Genomic DNA, 21,097 nt, shown 5'->3' on the forward strand with positions numbered 1-21,097 from the left:
AGTTTGGGAGTGTTCCTCCCTCTGCTGTATTTTGGAAGAGTTTGAGGATAGGTGTTAGCTCTTTAAATGTTTGATAGAATTTGTCTGTGAAGCCATCTGGTCCTGGGCTTTTGTTTGTTGGAAGATTTTTAATCACAGTTTCAATTACAGTGCTTGTGATTGGTCTGTTCATATTTTCTGTTTCTTCCGGGTTCAGTCTTGGCAGGTTGTGCATTTCTAAGAATTTGTCCATTTCTTCCTGGTTATCCATTTTATTGGCATAGAGTTGCTTGAAGTAATCTCTCATGATCCTTTGTATTTCTACAATGTCAGTTATTATTCTCCTTTTTCATTTCTAATTCTATTGATTTGAGTCTTCTCCCTTTTTTTCTTTATGAGTGTGACTAATGGTTTATCGATTTTGTTTATCTTCTAAAGAACCAGCTTTTAGTTTTATTGATCTTTGCTATTGTTTCCTTCATTTCTTTTTCATTTATTTCTGATCTGATCTTTATGATTTCTTTCCTCCAGCTAACTTTGGGGTTCTTTTGTTCTTCTTTTTCTAATTGCTTTAGGTGTAAGGTTTGGTTGCTTATTTGAGGTGTTTCTTATTTCTGAGGTAGGAGTGTATTGCTGTAAACTCCCTCGTAGAACTGCTTTTGCTGCATCCCATAGGTTTTGGGTCGTCATGTTTTCATTGTCATTTGTTTCTAGTTATTTTTTTTTATTTCCTCTTTGATTTCTTCAGTGATCACGTGGTTATTAAGTAGTGTATTGTTTAGCCTCCATGTGTTTGTATTTTTTACAGATCTTTTCCTGTAATTGATATCTAGTCTCATGGCGTTGTGGTCGGAAAAGATACTTGATACGATTTCAATTTTCTTAAATTTACCAAGGCTTGATTTGTGACCCAAGATATGATCTATCCTGGAGAATGTTCCATGAGCACTTGAGAAAAATGTGTATTCTGTTGTTTTTGGATGGAGTGTCCTATAAATATCAATTAAGCCCATCTTGTTTAATGTATCATTTAAAGCTTGTGTTTCCTTATTTATTTTCATTTTGGATGATCTGTCCATTGGTGAAAGTGGGGTGTTAAAGTCCCCTACTATGAATGTGTTACTGTCGATTTCCCCTTTTAAGGCTGTTAGTATTTGCCTTATGTATTGAGGTGCTCCTATGTTGGGTGCATAAATATTTACAATTGTTATATCTTCTTCTTGGATCGATCCCTTGATCATTATGTAGTGTCCTTCTTTGTCTCTTCTAATAGTCTTTATTTTAAAGTCTGTTTTGTCTGATATGATTATTGCTGCTTCAGCTTTCTTTTGATTTCTATTTGCATGAAATATCTTTCTCCATCCCCTCACTCTCAGTCTGTATGTGTCGCTAGGTCTGAAGTGGGTCTCTTGTAGACAGCATATATATGGGTCTTGTTTTTCTATCCATTCAGCCAATCTGTGTCTTTTGGTGGGAGCATTTAGTCCATTTACATTTAAGGTAATTATCGATATGTATGTTCCTATTCCCATTTTCTAAATTGTTTTGGGTTCGTTATTATAGGTTTTTTCCTTCTCTTGTGTTTCTTGCCTAGAGAAGTTCCTTTAGCATTTGTTGTAAAGCTGGTTTGGTGGTGCTGAACTCTCTCAGCTTTTGCTTGTCTGTAAAGGTTTTAATTTCTCCATCAAATCTGAATGAGATCCTTGCTGGGTAGAGTAATCTTGGTTGCAGGTTTTTCTCCTTCATCACTTTGAGTATGTCCTGCCACTCCCTTCTGGCTTGCAGAGTTTCTGCTGAGAGATCAGCTGTTAACCTTATGGGGATTCCCTTGTGTGTTATTTGTTGTTTTTCCCTTGCTTTTAATATGCTTTCTTTGTATTTAATTTTTGACAGTTTGATTAATATGTGTCTTGGCATATTTCTCCTTGGATTTATCCTGTATGGGACTCTCTGTGTTTCCTGGACTTGATTAACTATTTCCTTTCCCATATTGGGGAAGTTTTCAACTATAATCTCTTCCAATATTTTCTCTGTCCCTTTCTTTTTCTCTTCTTCTTCTGGGCCCCGTATAATTTGAATGCTGGTGCATTTAATGTTGTCTGAGAGGTCTCTGAGACTGTCCTCAGTTCTTTTCATTCTTTTTTCTTTATTCTGCTCTGTAGTAGTTATTTCCACTATTTTATCTTCCAGATCACTTATCCGTTCTTCTGCCTCAGTTATTCTGCTATTGATCCCATCTAGAGTCTTTTTCATTTCATTTATTGTGTTGTTCATCATTGTTTGTTTCATCTTTAGTTCTTCTAGGTCCTTGTTAAATGTTTCTTGCATTTTGTCCATTCTGTTTCCAAGATTTTGGATCATCTTTACTATCATTATTCTGAATTCTTTTTCAGGTAGGCTGCCTATTTCCTCTTCATTTGTTCGGTCTGGTGGGTTTTTATCTTGCTCCTTCATCTGCCGTGTGTTTTTCTGTCTTCTCATTTTGCTTATCTTACTGTGTTTGGGGTCTCCTTTTTGCAGGCTGCAGGTTCGTAGTTCCTGTTGTTTTTGGTGTCTGTCCCCAGTGGCTAAGGTTGTTTCAGTGGGTTGTGTAGGCTTCCTGGTGGAGGGGACTAGTGCCTGTGTTCTGGTGGATGAGGCTGGATCTTGTCTCTCTAGTGGGCAGGTCCACGTCTGGTGGTGTGTTTTGGGGTGTCTGTGGACTTATTATGATTTTAGGCAGCCTCTTTGCTAATGGGCGTGGTTGTGTTCCTGTTTTGCTAGTTGTTTGGCATAGGTTGTCCAGCACTGTAGCTTGCTGGTCATTGAGTGAAGCTGGGTGCTGGTGGTGAGATGGAAATCTCTGGGAGATTTTCGCCGTTTGATATTATGTGGAGCCTGGAGGTCTCTTGTTGACCAGTGTCCTGAAGTTGGCTCTCCCACCTCAGAGGCACAGCACTGACTCCTGGCTGCAGCACCAAGAGCCTTTCATCCACATGGCTCAGAATAATAGGGAGAAAAAGTAGAGAGAAAGAATTAGTAGAAGTAGGAAGAAAGAAAGAAAGAAGGAAAGAAGGAAAGAAGGAAAGGAAGGAAGGAAGGAAGGAAGAAAGAAAGAAAGAAAGAAGGGAAGAAGGAAAGAAAGGAGGGAGGGAGGGAGGAAGGAGGAAAGGAGGGAAGGAAGGAAGAAAGAAAGAAGATACAGTAGAATAAAATAAAGTAACACATAATAAAGTTATTAAATTAAAAAATAATTATTTAGAAAAAAAAGGGACGGATAGAACCTTAGGACAAATGGTGGAAGCAGAGCTATACAGACAAAATCTTACACAGAAGCATACACATACACCCTCACAAAAAGAGGTAAAGGGGAAAAAATCATATATCTTGCTCTCAAAGTCCACCTCCTCAATTTGGGATGATTCGTTGTCTAAAGGAGGGAAAGAAAGAAAGATAGAAAGAAAGAAAGAAAGAAAGAAAGAAAGAAAGAAAGAAAGAAAGAAATAAAGAAAAGTATAATAAAGTTATTAAAATTAGTTATTAAGAAAAAAAATTAAAAAAAAAAAAAACGGACGGATAGAACCCTAGGACAGATGGTGGAAGCAAAGCTATACAGACAACATCTCACACAGAAGCATACACATACACACTCACAAAAAGAGGAAAAGGGGAAAAAATCATAAATATTGCTCTCGAAGTCCACCTCCTCAATTTGGGATGATTCGTTGTCTATTCATGTATTCCACAGATGCAGGGTACATCAAGTTGATTGTGGAGCTTTAATCTGCTGCTTCTGAGGCTGCTGCGAGAGATTTCCCTTTCTCTTCTTTGTTCTCACAGCTCCCAGGGGCTCAGCTTTGGATTTGGCCCCGCCTCTGCGTGTAGGTCGCTGGAGGGAGTCTGTTTTTTGCTCAGACAGGACGGGGTTAAAGGAGCCGCTGATTCGGGGGCTCTGGCTCACTCAGGCCGGGGTAAGGGAGGGGCACGGAGTGCGGGGCGAGCCTGCGGCGGTAGAGCCCAACGTGACGTTGCACCAGCCTGAGGCCCGCTATGCGTTCTCCCGGGGAAGTTGTCCCTGGATCCCGGGACCCTGGCAGTGGCGGGTTGCACAGGCTACCCGGAAGAGGGGTGTTGACAGTGACCTGTGCTCGCACACAGGCCCCTTGGTGGTGGCAGCAGCAGCCTTAGCGTCTCCCGCCCGTCTCTGGGGTCTGTGCTTTTAGCTGCGGCTCGCGCCCGCCTCTGGGATCCGCGCTTTTACCGCGGCTCCCACCCGTCTCGGATCCGTGCTTTTAGTCGCGGCTCGCGCCATTCTTTGGGGTCCGCACTTTTAGCCACGGCTCGTGCCCGTCTCTGGAGTTTCTTTAAGCAGCGCTCTTAAACCCTTCTTCTTGCGCACCAGGAAACAAAGAGGGAAGAAAAAGTCTCTTGCCTCTTCGGCAGCTCCAGACCTTTTCCCGGACTCCCTCCCGGCTAGCCGTGGTGCACTAACCCCTTCAGGCTGTGTTTGCGCAGCCAACCCCAGTCCTCTCCCTGCTCTTCGACCAAAGCCCGAGCCTCAGATCGCAGCCTGGTCTGCTCCGGCAGGTGAGCAGACAAGCCTCTCGGGCTGGTGAGTGCCCGTCGGCACCTATCCTCTGTGCGGGAATCTCCCCGCTTTGCCCTCCGCACCCCTGTTGCTGTGCTCTCCTCCGCGGCTCTGAAGCTCCCGCGTCCGCCTCCCGCAGTCTCCGCCCGTGAAGGGGCTTCCTAGTGTGTGGAATCCTTTCCTCCACAGCTCCCTCCCACTGGTGCAGGTCCTGTCCCTATTCTTTTGTCTCTGTTTTTTCTTTTTTTCTTTTGCCCTACCCAGGTACGTGGGGAGTTTCTTGCCTTTTGGGACATCTGAGGTCTTCTGCCAGAATTCAGTAGGTGTTCTGTAGGAGTTGCTCCACGTGTAGATGTATTTATGGTGTATCTGTGGGGAGGAAGGTGATCTCCGCATCTTACTCTTCCGCCATCTTCCCCTCCACCCGATTAAGAGAAATTTTATATCAGAGGATAAGTTCTAGTTCATGAGTTTCAACATAGTTCTGGAGCATGTTTATCTCGCACCATCTAGAAAGGCGATATGTAGTACGTAAGAGCGTGAGATTCTGGAACCAGACACCTGGTCTTTCAATCCCAGCGCTACCATTTACTAGTTGTGTAATCTTGGGTAAATTCCGTAACCTCTTTGTGCCTCTTTTCTTATCTGTAAAATTGTGATGATAATAATACCTAACTATAAGATTATTTTGTGAATTAAGTGTAGGGCATTCAGCACGGTGCCCACGAATTCATAAGCGTTATATATGTGTTAACTATTATTTTATTATCAAAGCATTTTGCTGAGTTTTCATTGAAGGATTAATTGACATTTAATACAGGAAGAATATGGGCCCTATAGATAACCTTAACACTTAAAAACTACAATGTAGAAATACTAACCTCTGAGAGGGAATCTGTCACCTCTGTAGTCCCTAAAGCACTATCGGATGATTTCCATTAATATTAATTAGGTCAATAAAAAGTATTAATGTTTAAATACAAGCCATGGTTATCAGAAAAATTTATTAGCCTTAATACTTCACTCCCCATTTGTATAGGATAAATGAGGTAACTCAAAAGAGAGAGATTTTATGTTTTATCATTAGTAAATAGCTAAGCAGTGAAGAACTGAGGAACTCAGCTTTGACCACATCTTGGACTAAATGAGATTTAAGGATTGTTTGGTATCCAAGGATACCTCTTAATGTAATTTCTATAAATCTGAGAAGAAAAGAGATTGTGATGATCTCATTTGAGAGTAATATGTGGAAGAAGGACCAGAATACATTGGAAATGCTGCCTAATCAAAGCATTGTTTTCATGTATATTTTATAGTTTTTAAGTGATTTTTTTAGCTTAATGTTTTGTAGCTGGAACATTTTATGTCATAATTACTAGTCTCATCAGAGATTTCATTTTTATTTATACAGATATGTGGAATCTATGATTAGATGTGTGCATTTAGGCCAGTTGGACCTCCTTTATTTTACATCAATGTACTTTTGGAATTTGGAATTCTCCTTTTTCAAGTATAATGCATGTATATCTGGCACAGCTTCCTGCTTGACTCTATTGTTGTGCCTTATGTAAAATGACATTTAGTTTGCTTCTCATTGATTAGAATCAATAACATAAGTCATAATTATGTCCTGGAATAATATGCATTTCTAGTCTGGCTGCACTGTAGGTGGTGGGATATGGCCTGGGAAGCTAATCATCCTTTATCATTTCTTTCCACTTGGGAAAGGGCACCCAGAACGCTAAACAATCAACTTCGTAACTGAATATATAGGATAAAGTTGTTTATAAATTGGGGTCTCTTGTACTAAGGGGAAATATTGAGAACACTCTTTTTGCAAAACATAAATGGAGAACTAAGGCAAAGATAATTCAATCAGAATTTATGTCATCACCTCAAGATTTCAAGCCAAACCACAAGACTAGTACACTGAAATGTGTATATGTGTTGTGATGTCAATGTCCAATTCAAGTTAACTCTACATTTTATTGATCTGATGAGCACATTTGTTTGCTAAAGCCAAAAGACAATGCAGGTTCCCTGTCAGACTGTTATGATTGAGAGACCCCCTAAATTGTTTGGACTTATTGGCTTAATTATTCCACATTTGGGAATCCATGGAAGGGTCTCTGTTCTGGAACACTGATGCATGTGAGACTGTTGTGACTGTTCTCTCCTTTGCAAAATATTCTGCTGCCTTGGCTTCTGTATTAGTCAAGATAAACTAGGTTATGTTAGAGTGTCAAATTAATCCTGAAATCTCAGTGTTTTACCACAACAAAGGTTTATTTCTCAACCACACTACATGTTCAATGGGTATGGGGGAGGGAGGGGCATTTGGGGGTTTTCTCTGGGGCTTACCTATTCACTGAGGCAGGGGAGAGTGGACAGAGAGTCTCTAAAGGGCTCTTCTCTGATTCAGCCAAATCCATCACTTCTTCTCCCATTTCATTGGCTGAAACCAGTCATAAATCCTCGGTTAGCCTCAAGGGGTCTGAAAAATGGAGCTCTCCATGTGCCTGAGAAGAAGGAATATAGAATTGGGTTTGGCGAGCACAGCACTGTCTGCTGCAGTTTTTAAGACACTGCCCTGTCCTGGTTCTTCTACCACTCAATCTGTTTTTTCTCTGCCTCCTCAATGGACTTCTTTTCCGTTACCCCTTGGGGAACTGGTGCTCCCCAAGTTACCATATCCGGTCCACTATTTTTTTTCTCCCCACAACTATCCCCAGGTACCTTCATCCACTCCTCCAGTTCTAACTGCAAACTATCTGCTGCTAACTTCCAGATCTATTATCCCAAGCCCTGACCTACCCACAAAGCTTTAAACATAAATCCAACGATGACTGATTCAAGGATATCTCAAACTCAATGTGAAAAAAGATAAACACATTATTTTTTTTCCCAACCTCATTCGTCCTCTTCCTGTATTCTTTGTCCCAGTTAGTGGCAGCGTCGTATTTCCAAGTCTAGATTCCTCCCTATCATTCCCACCTCTTAATTTTGTACGCCATCTTAGCTAGGCTGTGCTGCACAGTTGTTTAGTCAATTATCAGTCTAGATGTCCACTGTAAGGTATTTTTTAGATGCGATTAATAGTTACATCTGTAGGCTTTGAGTAAAGCAGATTGCCACCCATAGTGTGACTGGGCCTCGTGCAATCAGTTGAGGGCCCCAAGAACAAGGACTGAGGTTTCCTGAAGGAATTCAGCCTCAAGACTGCAACACAGGGACTTCCCTGGTGGTCCAGTGGCTAAGACTCCGTGCTCCCTATTCCGGGGGCCCCGGTTCGATCCCTGGTCAGGGAACTAGATCCCACATGCATGCTGCAACTAAGAGTTCCCATGCCGCGACTAAAGATCCCGCATGCCACAACGAGGACCCGGCGCAGCCAAAATAAATATGTAAATATTAAAAAAAAAAAAAGGACTGCAACACAGAAACCCTGCCTGAGTTTCCAGTATGCCTGCCCTGCTATACAGACCTTGGACTCAAGAGTGTAACATCTGAGTTTCTAACCTTGCTCTATGAATTTCAGCGCCCTGACTTCCCCCAGCTAGGGCCTCGGGGAGGTGAGGGCTTGGTTCGGAGGCTGGAGGACTCGGGACCATAGAGGGAGGGGTCCCAGGCTCTGATAGAAGGCACTAGCAGGATGCAGGGACCGCTGACCCCTGACCAGTGGGCGTGCCCGCAGAGTCCCGCCCCTGCCGTCAGCCCTCGGAGACCCCACGCCGCGCCGGATGCGGCTCCCCCCGACTTCCGCTTCGGAAGCGAGGAGCCCGACCGGGAGCCGCGGCGTTTGTTCGTCCGAGCGTGGGTTTTCGGGACTCGTCCGGAGCCACGGTGAGGACCTGAATGTAGCCTGAAGGGACCTTCCCTCCCCCCTCCCCGCATAACAAAGGTGACCCACCTGCATCCCACCCCTGCGATCTTGTTCTTGGAGGCCCCAGCAGAGCTATCGGGCTGAATTCGGCCTAGGATGTCTCAGGCAGAAGGCCTTGGTCTGTGAGAGTAGCGCTGATTCTACAAATGGAGAAGGTCTAAGTCCTAGATGAGGGCCCTGAGTGCTAGTGAGCAGACCTCGACCCCCAAAGCGGGCCACAGTGAGCAGCGCCCCTGCTCTCAGCTCTAGGAGGCCCTAGCAAGGTAGACAGATGTTGAGTGACCTAAATTCCCCTCTAGTGACGAAGGGAAATGAGGGCTACCTCATGGCTCCCAAACTCAGGAGAGGAGCCTCCGGGAGGAGCTGGCAGGCCGTGGTGCCCCCTCATCTCCTCTGGAGATGGTCTCAGGGAGATGAGAGCCTTGGTCTAATGGAATAAGCCCAATTCCGCAAAGGGAGCTAGTCCTCAACAGCATTCATGGTTGTGACACCGAGTGGGGATGGGGGCCCCTCCCACAAGAAACGGGGCAGCATAAAGCACCAGCCCTGTTTTCAGGCTTGGGAGAATTGGGTATTTTGACATGAGTTGCATTCACTTATTCCCAGGACATCTCAGGGAGGTGAGAGACCAGGTCAAAGGGGGCAGCCTCGGGTTGGCAAGGGAGGATTTCAGGTTATGCCAGGTGTCATGGTGAGAACCTTGAGGACTGTGGGGATGTCCAACATGAAAGCATTCAGGCCACAAAGAATCCTCACTATTAGCATCCCTGGGAGACCTCAAGCATAGATGTCAGGCAGAAATGCCCATCAGTTCCCACTACAGGCTAACAGGGAAATAAGGGTCTTGGTGTGAGGAGAGTGGTCCCATGTCAGCAGAGGGAGAAATCTTAGACCCTATTAGGAGGCACATTTAGACCTTGAATTGGGATCTTGTGTGGGACCACAAGGACTTCAGCCTGCCTGCAATAGCTTTCATTCTTGGGAGACCGCGTTTAGTTAGATACGGTCATCTTCACTTCCTCCTATTGGGACACAGGCTGGTTTGGCTCTTACTATCATATAGGCATCAATTCAGGCAAAAGTTGAGCTTCTCTACCAGGAGCCCAATTGAGAAACCTGAGTTAGGACTCAAAGTGTCCAGCCCAACCCTTGGATTTCAGCCCAAGAAATCTCTGGGAAGGACTGTCAGGTAGAGCGTCTGCTTCACTTCTTTATATCACGTCTAAGAGAGGTGAGGTCCTTAGTCTGAAGGTGCATCCACCAGTCAGCAAATGGAGAGGAGTGGTTCCAAGCCTTTTAAGGAGCCAAGGTGAGGACCTCGAATGATGATCGCAACGAACTCAGGATAGAAAGGACCCTACTGAGCTCGCAGCTCTGGTGTCCCCTGGCAGGGAGGTGGACTGAGGCACCCCTTCACTTCCTTCTCCTGGATCGCAGGGAGGTTTGAGGTGTCAGCTTAAGAGTAGCAGCGGGGAGGGTGCCCAGGCTCTGCAGAGACCTGACATGATAATATTGAAGATGAACCGAGAGGACCCCACTGCCAGCACCTGTTGTCACCTGAGTAAATCCAAGGCAGGGCTGATAGGATGTAGAGTAAAACTCTAAGGCCTCTGTGTTTCCTCTATGGGATTCTGGGAGGACAGGCTGACCGGGAAAACAGGAACCTTGTGGGTTCCCAGAGCAGTGCCCTCAAGGAAACTTGCAGAGGCAGCCTTTGATAAAGCCAAGGTGGAATCTCCCTACTTTAAGGTGCTCACGTCATCTCATTCTCCAGCCTCCAGGTGTCCAAATCACCTGTCATTGGCCCACACTCCTGTCTGCTGTCCCTGACCACAGCCACCATGCCTCGTGGTCAGAAGAGTAAGCTCCGTGCTCGTGAGGAACGCCGCCGTAACAGAGGTGAGACCCAAGGTCTTAATGCTCAGGCCACCACAGCAGGGGTAGAAGAGACCACTTCCTCACCCATTTCTGTTTCTCAGGGTACTCTCCCGAGCTCCGCTGCTGCTGGCACTCGCCAGGAGCCTCAGGGAGCCCCAGCCACTAGCTCTCGTGTTGCAGGGGTTTCATGCCCAGGATATGATGTACGTGCCAAGGGCCAAGTTGAGGAAAGTAAAAATTCCTCCCAGGCCTCAACCTCCAGTGATCCTGGAAAGGATCTTGTAACCAGGAAGGCAGGGATGTTGGTGCAGTTCATGCTGTGTAAATATAAGATAAAGGAGCCCATTAAAAAGGGAGAAAAGCTGAAGATTGTCAACAAAAGGTATAGGGAGCACTTCCCCGAGATCCCCAGGAGAGCCTCCGAGTGCATGGAGCTGGTCTTTGGCCTAGAATTGAAGGAAGTCAAGCCCAACAGTCATTCCTATGCCCTTGTCGGCAAGCTAGATCTCACCGATGATGGGCGTCGGAGCAGTGGCGGGCGGTTTCGGAAGAATGGGCCCCTGATGCCTGTCCTCGGTGTGATCTTGCATGGCGACCGCGCCTCTGAGGAGGAGATCTGGGAATCCCTGAATGTTTTGGGTGTTTTTGATGGAAGGAGGCACTTCATCTTGGTGGAGCCCAGGAAGCTTATCACAGAAGATTTGGTGCAGGAAAGGTGCCTGGAGTACCGCCAGGTGCCCAGCAGCGATCCGCCATGCTCTGAGTTCCTGTGGGGCCCGAGAGCCCGCGCTGAAACCAGCAAGATGAAAGTGCTGGAGGTTCTGGATGCGGAACCAGAACCGTATCTCCATGGATCTGGAGATCCACGATACGGTCCCCACTGCCTTCCCACCCCACAATGAAGAGGCTTTGAGAGATGAGGGAGAGAGAGCCCGAACCAGGGCTGCAGCCAGGGCTGGCACTACTGCCACAGCCGTGCGCGTTCCAGGGCCACATCCAGCCTCTCCTCACACCCCTAGTGAGGTCTGAAGCCCACCCATTCTTCACTTTGTGGTTGGAAAAGCCTGTTAACCAGTGTTCCTGATATGCTTAAATAACTTGTTGACTTTTTTCCTGCATTTTTAATTGGTGTTCCTTTCAACAGAAAGTTTATTTAGATTCAGAATATAAAGTATATGAATGACATGGATCACACACTTATTGCTGCTTGTCAGATTTAGGAGTAAGAATTCTGTTGTTTGAAATACAAATTGGAAATCCTTAAATCACTTTTGTGGTCCAGAACAAGAATAATATCACTTTAGGATAAGAATATCCTTGGAAACATGAAAGAACACCATGCTAAAATAGGATCAGAAGATAGCTAGGTAGCTAGATGGAGAGATAAGATAGCTAAGACAGATAGAGAGCTAAAGTCAAAGTTGATCAATTCTTGGTTTGCCTTACTCCATTTAGTCTTTCTTTTGTAAATTTAAAAGATATATACTGGATTTGCTTATGGTTTTCAAGAATGTTTGAGAATACAAATTATAGCAAATGATTTGTTCATGACTCTTATTTTACACAAACATTAACTGAGCATCTGCTCTTAAGAAGTCTCTGTGCTCGTACTGGGGATGTTTAATCAAAAAAGTCCTAGCCTCTGCCCATGCAATTACAGTTTCTCAGAGAAGCTATTATTGTATGGAAAAGGGTGAGATACTCTCTACTTCAAGAAGAGCAAGTAAAAAAGCAGGGTAAAGAGAGGGTGGAGAGAACATATTCCTTAGTTTTCATTGTTAAAAGCAGAATTTTGACTGATTGGGAGGATTTTTTCCGGCTAGAATGCTGCATATTCTCTGACATATCTTAGATGTAAAAAAAAAAAGTCCCAGCTGGATTGATGGTAACGTCTGAGGTCAAGATAATCATAGTAATAACCGCCATTCCCTAGCGTCTCAATACAAGACAGGCACAGTGACAGCTGCTTTCCATACATTACATATATTCCACCAGTCCTACAAGACAGGTCTTATCAAACTCACTTCACAGTGAAGATCCTGAGGCTCATAGAGTTAGAGTTTGGTCATGTGCCAAAATTCATAAGGCTAGTAAATGACAGGGGTGGGACTAGACTCCTGGTCTAAATTACTGTAGAGCTCGTACTGTTCTACTCCTCCTACCCTGAGACACATCCTGTGTCTTTTATTTCAGTTGTTTTCTCAGTACTTCAAACTTTGTCTTAGGTGATAAAAAGAATGGCCTTGTGCTCAAACTACTGGATTGGAATACGTAGCCAGAGCAGTAAGAATACCAAAATATTTGAGAGGTATAAATAAATAAATAAATGAAAGAGACAATATTCGGTGACAGTATAAGCATCTACATTTGCAATGTTAGATAACCTCAAAAGACTAGGGGCTCTCAAAATCATCCTCACAGTCTCTTCCCTGTAGAAAGTAAATCTATCAGAACAGAAGTGACGTGGGAATCTTCATCTGGCTGATGAGATAGAATAGATCAGTGTACTTTTTTTCCCTGACAGGCTACCACCACCTGTTCTGGGACTCCTGCCTTGTGCTACAGCTTCCCCATCTCACATTACTCCTGGGCCAGGGACCCATTCTCTGTAAGGTTTGCAGAGCGAAAACTGCTCAAGAGTTTGCAGAGATGTGGAATTTCCTAAGCAGGCTTTAATCCAAGAGATAGAAAGCAAGATGAGGGCCCCGTGTAGGAGGACTGAGGAGACCAAAGCCCAGAATATTGGGGGGTGGTCATTGGGACACCAGTTCTGTCTGCTATCAGACACAGAGGGTCTCAGGCAGACCTGTTAGGCTAACCGTACCCTCACTTATTCTTCAGGCTTCTTGGGGCCATAAGAAATTTGTCTAAGGGCAGAGTTTTCAGGTTGGTAGAGGAGAGAGTGTGAGTCTCTCACAGAAATGACAGTGATAAACCTGAATAAAGACCCAGCCAGAACAGTAGGATCCCATAAAGTCCCATCCCCTTTGGCAGCCCCTTGAGGTCCAGAACAGTCCTGGCTGCTTGTGACTAACACTTTCAACTCAGGTCGCGGGAAGGTGGGGACTCTGGGGATCAGCAGAGCCCTCAGCCTTAGATCAGCAGAGAATGGAGCCCCAGGAAGTGTGCAGAGTCATAGTGAAGACCCTGTCTGTGGACATGGGGACCACTCAGTCCACCACTGTCAGGGCTACACTTAGCCCCTCCTCTGCTGTTAGCCCTGGGAGGCATAGGCAAGAGCTGGCAGGGTCAAGTGCCCCCTGACTTCTGCCTGGAGGGTGTCAGGGAGGGGAGGACCTTGGTTTATAGGCTGGCTGTTCAGCAGAGAGTGGAATCCCAGGCGTGACAGTGTCAAAGTAAAAGTCCTGTATGAGGAGTGTGGCAACCAACTACCCAGTTACAGATACATCCTTAGAAAGTCCCGTGTCTGTAATTGGCCTGGGGAGGCAATAGACAGGGCTTTCAGACTAAGTTTATCCCTTATTGCCTGAAGGAAGATGGTTTCAGGGACTTAAAGTCCTTGGACTGATGGGGGAGGCCTCATTCAGCAGAGGAAGGGTACCCAGTTCCTAACAGGAGTCAACATGATGACAGTGACTGACAATGAAAGGATCTCTCCCAGAAAGAAGGGGACCACATAGAGCACTGTCCCTGTTGTCAGACCTGAGGCTATGTCACTTAGGCATGGTGACATGATGCGTCATACTCACTTCCTCCCAGAGCTCTCATGGAGGTAAGGAACCTCATTAAAAACCAGTGTGCTCAGTGGCTCTCCTTAGGATCTCAGGGAATTGTTCCCTGTACATTTTGTTGACAACCTTCAGCATGTCTGCCTCCATAATGGGCTCTTTTATATTTCTGCAGTAGGAATTGCCTGCCGATGCAGGGGACACGGGGTCGTGCCCCTGTCCGGGAAGATCCCACATGCCGCAGAGCGGCTGGGCCCGTGAGCCATGGCCGCTGAGCCTGCGCGTCCCGAGCCTGTGCTCCGCGACGGGAGAGGCCACAACAGTGAGAGGCCCGCGTACCCGAAAAAAAAAAAAAAAAAAGCTCATATTTTGTTTTATTTGGGGTTGTAGTCAGAGCATAGTGCATAGTATACAGTAGGTACCTTATATTTAATCAATAAAGGCCGAAAGAAAGACTATAAATAAGGGAAAGATCGTCAATTTGTGGTTTGCCTAAATCCTTCTCATGTTTCTTCTTGTAAAAGTAGAAGTCATACACCTGGATTTGCTTAGATTATTCAGGAATGTAGGATAAATTAAATTTTAATGGATTAGGCCACATGCTTACTCCTTTTTAATTTCCCAATCATTAATCGAGAATGAGCTCTTAGGAAGGCATCATACTAGTACTGTGGATGCTTCCCCCCGCCACCCCCCAGAAAAAGCCCCCAAACAGCAACCACCACAAAAACAAGATCTAGCCCCTGCCCATTGAATTTTAGAGTCTAGGAGCTGCTATTATATAAAAAGATGGTGGATGCGCTCTATGACCTAAAGAACAAGTAAACAGTAGGGTTTAAGAGGGCAGGCAGTTGGAGCTGAAAGCAATCAAGTGTAAATGGCCTGAGGCAAGGCAGTTTGGAGCCTTAGGAAAATGCAAAGCCTTCAGTGAGAAGTAATTTCAAGTGAGGTTGCCTGGTGGGCTAGATGAGACTGTGGGAGTGGTGAGCCCGGCCAGAGCCTCAGATGGAGGGCCTCAGAGAATCCAGAATCCACTGGGCTGGCAGTCTTTACCCTGGGTTGGGGGAGCCAGAGACCTCGCCATTAAAAGCGTACTCAATTATTCTATCTTGTGTGTAATTTGGCAAATTCTAGGCAAGTTCTAGATTTTTGTTGGTAGTTAAATAAGTGGAAATAATGGTTATTTAGAAGAAAGCGTAGCTGGTAGGGAAGATACTGGTCAATGACAAAAATTCTAAGGACTTTGAGTTGTTTCCAACTAGGAAAGATTCTCCCACAAGCGCATTATGTATTATATCCTCTGGTGTGGATATTACATGATTGTCCTTGCTAGGCAGCATTTTAGTTAATTGCGATTTCTTTGTCTTGCTGTTTGGTTAATGTGCTCAAGCTCACGGGGCTAGTGAAACAGCAGGTAAAACAATTGATCAGCTTAAACTGGTTTTGCCTCCTTAAATAGGTTGCTGATTAATCAAACCTTGTGTTATTTTACAGAGACAGAACTGCACATCTCCAGGAAGCAACCCATGACCCCAGGATGACCCTGGAACCAAGATCTTCAGTCTGCAGAACTCAGAGAATAGAAATGTTGCCTGGAGAGCCCGTGACAATCCTTCAATTAAGGAAAATCTGGCCTCCAGCAGCATGAGTAGCTTATATGGACTAATTCAAGACTAGCCAATTAGCTTCCAAGTTTGAAATTACCCTGACCCCTTAAATTTCACCCAGACCGCTGGATTGAGGTGAGATTTGAGAGCCTTGTCTCCTGTGTTAGTCGGCCTTGCAGTAAAGCTCTTTTCTCAAAAACTGTTGCCATAGTGTTGGCTTCTGTGCACACAGGGCACTGAGCCCTTGTTCAGTAAGTTTTGGCAACCCAGGTGAGATTTAGGTCTTGTGACTGCCTGCCTGAGGCACTGTAGCCCCTGGCAGAGTGTGGGCCCTCAGCACCAACCTTGCGTAGCCACCTAGACTGAATTTGTCTAGAAGGTCGGCTCTTGGGTTCCTGCTTCCCCGCCATGGCACTCCAGGCTCCTCGGGCTACTTTCACTTTTGAGAAAAGAAACAGCTCCTGGATCAGACGTCTTTTGGGTGAGTAACCTTGTTAAAATGTGCCTGTACCTAAATTGTCTAATAATCTCATCGGAATTGTGGGTTAGAGTCCTGCCTGGGGGAGTTTTTTTTTGCTCGGGGTAGAGTCCAGGTTAGAGTCCTAAGGCTAGGATCGTGGGCTAGAGTTCCACCCTAAGAGAGACAGTACAAAAGGTTACAGCTGCTGAGGTACTCAAAGGATTGGGTTAAAGTCCCAGGCCTTTGGATTTGTTTGCCTATGTTTGTTTAGGTCTGACTGTTATATCTGTTAGGATTGGCTAATGGGAGTTGGCTATTGGATGACTGTGGCAAAACTTTATGAAACCTGATTGATATTAATGAGGGTCCTCTGACTCAGGAGATAAAAGACCTTGCTCCTGGACTGGAAACCTTGCTTTACAGGGTGATGGGGTTTTTCACCCATGCCTAAGATGATTGCCCAGAGGTGGTGTTACACGTGTATATTCCTTTTTTGTTTTTTTGTTGCTTTATTGGAGAATAGTTGATTTACAATGTTGTGTTAGTTTCAGGTGTACAGCAAAGTGAGTCAGTTATACATATACATATATTCGTTCATTTTCAGATTCTTTTCTCATACAGATTATCACAGAATATTGAGCAGAGTCCCCTGTGCTATACAGTAGGTCCTCGTTGGTTATCTGTCTTATATATAGTAGTGTGTATGTTAATCCCAAGCTCCTGATTTATCCATTCCCCCCCGCCCCACGTTTCCCCTTTGGTAACCGTAAGTTTGTTTTCGATATCTGTAAGTCTGTTTCTGTTTTGTAAGTAAGTTCATTTGTGTCATTTTTAAAAATTAGATTCCACATATGAGTGATATATGATATTTGTCTTTCTGTCTGACTTATTTCACTTAGTGTGATAATCTCTAGGTTCGTCCACGTTGCTGCAGATGGCATTCTTTCTTTCTTTTTTATGACTGAGTAATATTCCGTTTTATATATGTACCACGTAGTTTTTATCCATTCCTCTGTCGATGGACATTTAGGTTGCTTCCATGTCTTGGCTATTGCAAATAGTGCTGCAGTGAACATTGGGGTGTGTGTACCTTTGCAAATTATGGTTTTCTTTGGATATGTGCACAGGAGTGGGATTGCTGGATCACATGGTATTTTTTATTTTATTTTATTGGAGTATAGTTGATTTACAATGTGTTAGTTTTAGGTGTACAGCAAAGTGATTCAGTCACACATATACGTATATTCGTTCATTTTCAGATTCTTTTCTCATACAGATTATCACAGAATATTGAGCAGAGTCCCCTGTGCTATACAGTAGGTCCTCGTTGGTTATCTGTCTTATATATAGTAGTGGGTGTGTTAATCCCAAGCTCCTGATTTATCCATTCCCCCCCGCCCCACGTTTCCCCTTTGGTAACCATAAGTTTGTTTTCGATATCTGTAAGTCTTTTTCTGTTTTGTAAATAAGTTCATTTGTGTCATTTTGTTTTTCAACACATTTTTTTAACATCTTTATTGGAGTATAATTGCTTTACAATGGTGTATTAGTTTCTGCTTTATAACAAAGTGAACCAGCTATACATATACATATAGCCCCATATCTCTTCCCTCTTGCATGTCCCCTACATTGGCAGGCAGATTCTTAACCACTGCACCACCAGGGAAGTCCCGGAATAAAGTGTTTATCTCAGAAGGCAGTGTGATAGTATTGGCTTCTGTGCATGTCAGGCAGTGAGCCCTTGCTGGGTAACACTAGTAAATGACAGGCCTGGGACTAGACTCCTGGTCTGAATTCCTCTAGATCTCACACTGTTATACTCCTCTTGGCCTAAAGCAGAGCTTGTATTCCTTGACACTCAAATGTATCTTGGGATAAAGATAAGGACTGTGTGGCTAAAGAACGGGATTGGAATCTATCCAAAGCATTGAAGAATACCTCAGTAAATGCCAGTTAGGAATAAGAAGGAGGAACAGGAATAAGGAGAAGAAACAGATGCTGCTCAGTGACAATAGGATCATCTCTATATGCAGTGTCACATAACCTCAATCAGGGGAAGCACAAAACCATCCTGGACAGCTCCTTTCCTTTAGAAGTATGCGTATATCTCAGACACTGTGGGTTGGGTTCTAGGTCACCGCAATAATGCGAATATTGCAATAAAGTAAATCGCACGAAATTTAGGGTTTCCCAGTGCTTATAAAAGTTGTCAATTCTATTGTACACTTACTAGACAGTGTCTAAAAAAAATGTACACATCTTAATTTAAAAATACAAAACAGTGGGCTTCCCTGGTGGCGCAGTGGTTGAGAGTCCGCCTGCCAGTGCAGGGGACACGGGTTTGTGCTCCGGTCCGGGAAGATCCCACATGCCACGGAGCGGCTGGGTCCGTGAGCCATGGCCGCTGAGCCTGCGTGTCCGGAGCCTGTGCTCTGCAATGGGAGAGGCCACAACAGTGAGAGTCCCGCGTACCGCAAAAAACAAACAAACAAAAAAACAAAAAACAAAAACAGTTACAAGAATAACAAAGATAACTGAGCAGAGAACCATAAGAAAATAATGAAAAAGTTTAAAATATTTCAAGAATTAACAAAATGTGGCACAGGGACCCCACGTGAACACATGGTGTTGGGGAAACGGCACCCATTCACATGTTCAATGCACGGTAACCACAAACTTACAATTCATAATAAAACAGAATATCTGTGAAGCATGATTAAGTGAAATACGATAAAAAGAGGTATGCCTATAAATCAATTAAAACAAGTCACAGAAGAAGCTAATTCTGGCTATTGAAAAGGACAGATTAGCATTATTTTTCTCTGGGAGCCGACCCCTGTCCTGGGCCCCCTGCCTTATGTTGCATTTTCCCCATCTCACGTCAAGTCTGGGACATGAAACTACAAGGTTTGCATTAGGTACGCTGCTCAGGAGTTTGCAGGGATGTGGCATTCCCCAGGAACCTTTTAATCCAAGAGATAGACAAAAGGAACACCCCCCCCCCCCGAAATGAGTGAGGACTGGAGAGACAACCACGCCAAAATATAGGTCATTCAGAGACCTGCCCAAACGTGCTCTCAGACCTAGAATGCCCAGGCAGGGCATCCTCTCTTATAAGTCTCATAGTTTTCAGTGAGGTCAAAGTCTTGGTCTAAGAAGAACAGCCTCACTTCAGTAGAGGGAGAAGCTCAGGTTGGAGGGTCAGGGAGGATCCGGTCCCGGGACTGGCCAGGAGTATGGTGGGGTCCCTGAGTGAGGAAAGAGGTATCACTAGACCCACAAATGAGGGGGCTTTACAGACCCCTGCCCCCATTCTTAACCACGAGAGGCCCCAGGCAGAGCCATAGGGATGAGAAGCCTCCTCATTTCTGTCTGTCTGGTCTCGGCGAGGGAAGGGCTTTGTCTATCAGGATCAGGTCCCAGTTCTGCAAGGGAAGGGGTCTTGGCCATAACCAGACAAACCAGGGTCAAGGTAAGGACCTCAGTGCTAATGAGAGCGTCTCTCTCCCAAGGAGGGAGGCTCACAGGGTGGCGCCCTTCTTGTCAGGCAGAGATGGTCAGAGCAACGCCCTGCCTTCCCCACTAGGGACTCGGGGAGGTGAGGGCTTTGTTTGGAGGCTGAAGGACTCGGGACCACAGAGGCAGGGGTCACGGGCTCTAATAGATGGCCCGGAGAGATCCGCGAGGGAGGATCATGGGACGGCTGACCTCTGAACTCCGGGATCCCATAAAGCCCTGCGCGTCCCGTCAGCCGTTGGAACCCCGCACGAGGCAGCCGCAGCCGGTAGTGGCTCCCACACTTCCGCTCCGGGGGCGGAGCCGGACGGTTGTTCACGGCGTTTGTTCGGCCAAGGGCGGATTCCCAGGACTGCTCTGCAGTCAAGGTGAGGACCTGAATGCGGACCCAAGGGATCCTTCCCCCCTCCCATAACAAAGGTTACCCCCACAAATCCCACCTCTGTGATCGAAAGTGGAAGGTTCCTGAAAAACTGTTAGGCTGAGTTCTGCCTGGAAATTCTCAAGGGGGAAAGCCTTAATCTAAGAGAGAATTTCCTGATTCTGTAAATCAAGGAAACCTAGGCCCTAACTGAAGTCAAGGCGGGAGGTGGGGTGGGGGGCGGGAGGAGGGGCGGGGCCTGAGCGCTAATGAGGGAGTAGAGATGGCAACAAAGCTGCACCCATGCACTCAGTTCCCGGAGCCTCCAGGCCGGGGTGGTCATATATAGCAGGCCCAGACTTCCCCCCCACCCCCAGGAGCTCAAGGAGGTGAAACTTGTGGGCACAGTTCAGTAAAGGGAGGAGTCCCAGGCTCTGACAGATTCCAAGATGGGCCCCCTGTATGTAGGACCTAGGGACCACCGGCTCCAGAACACTGGAGTACCACAGACCCCCGCCCCTGCTGTCAGCTGTCAGAGACCCTGAGTAGTTGTGGCCGGATGTGAGTCATCCTGACTTCGGCTTCAGAGGTTCCAGGAAGTGAGAACTTTCATCTGAGGGCCACGCCTCCGGCAGCCAAGAGAAAATTTCCAGTACTGGTCTGGAGTCAAGGTGAAGACTTTGAGTGGGGAGTGAGAGGTGCCACTCGGCCCATAACAAACTGCACTAAGTCTCGCTGCTGCTGTAGGCCCTGGGAAGCCCCAACAGAGCCATCAAACTGAGTTCTGCCTGAGGTGTCTCGGGGCTGGGAGGGCCTAGGTCTAGGGAGTAGCTCCATCTTGCAGATGGAGGATACCTAGGTCCTAACTGAGGTGAAGGTGAGGGCCCTAAATACTGATGAGGGGGCCTCTCCCCATTTAGGGGTGGCATCACAAAGCAGCACCCCTACACTTGTGGGAGGCTCCAGCCAGGGGTAGTCATATATGTAGGACCCTGACTTCCCCCTCTAGGGACTCAGGGAATTGAGGACTTTGCTCTGAGGCTGGACTACCCAGGTTATTGGTGGGAGGAGTCCTAAGTCCTACACAGAGTTCGGGTCAGAGACCTGAGTGAGGACTAAGGTGAACACCGACTCTAAAATGTAGGGTCTCATAAATT

General features: G+C 45.8%; 1 pseudogene across 1 annotated transcript; it reads left to right on the plus strand.

Annotated features, from left to right (window-relative positions):
• The first annotated feature begins 10,270 nt into the window (after positions 1-10,270).
• Positions 10,271-11,326, plus strand: LOC309840001 (melanoma-associated antigen B4-like; annotated as a pseudogene). The gene has a single exon. The product of its transcript is annotated as a melanoma-associated antigen B4-like (transcript).
• The last annotated feature ends 9,771 nt before the right edge of the window (positions 11,327-21,097 follow it).

Source organism: Grampus griseus (assembly GCF_964374135.1).
Source record: "Grampus griseus genome assembly, chromosome: X".
In the NCBI taxonomy this organism is placed as follows: domain Eukaryota; kingdom Metazoa; phylum Chordata; class Mammalia; order Artiodactyla; family Delphinidae; genus Grampus; species Grampus griseus.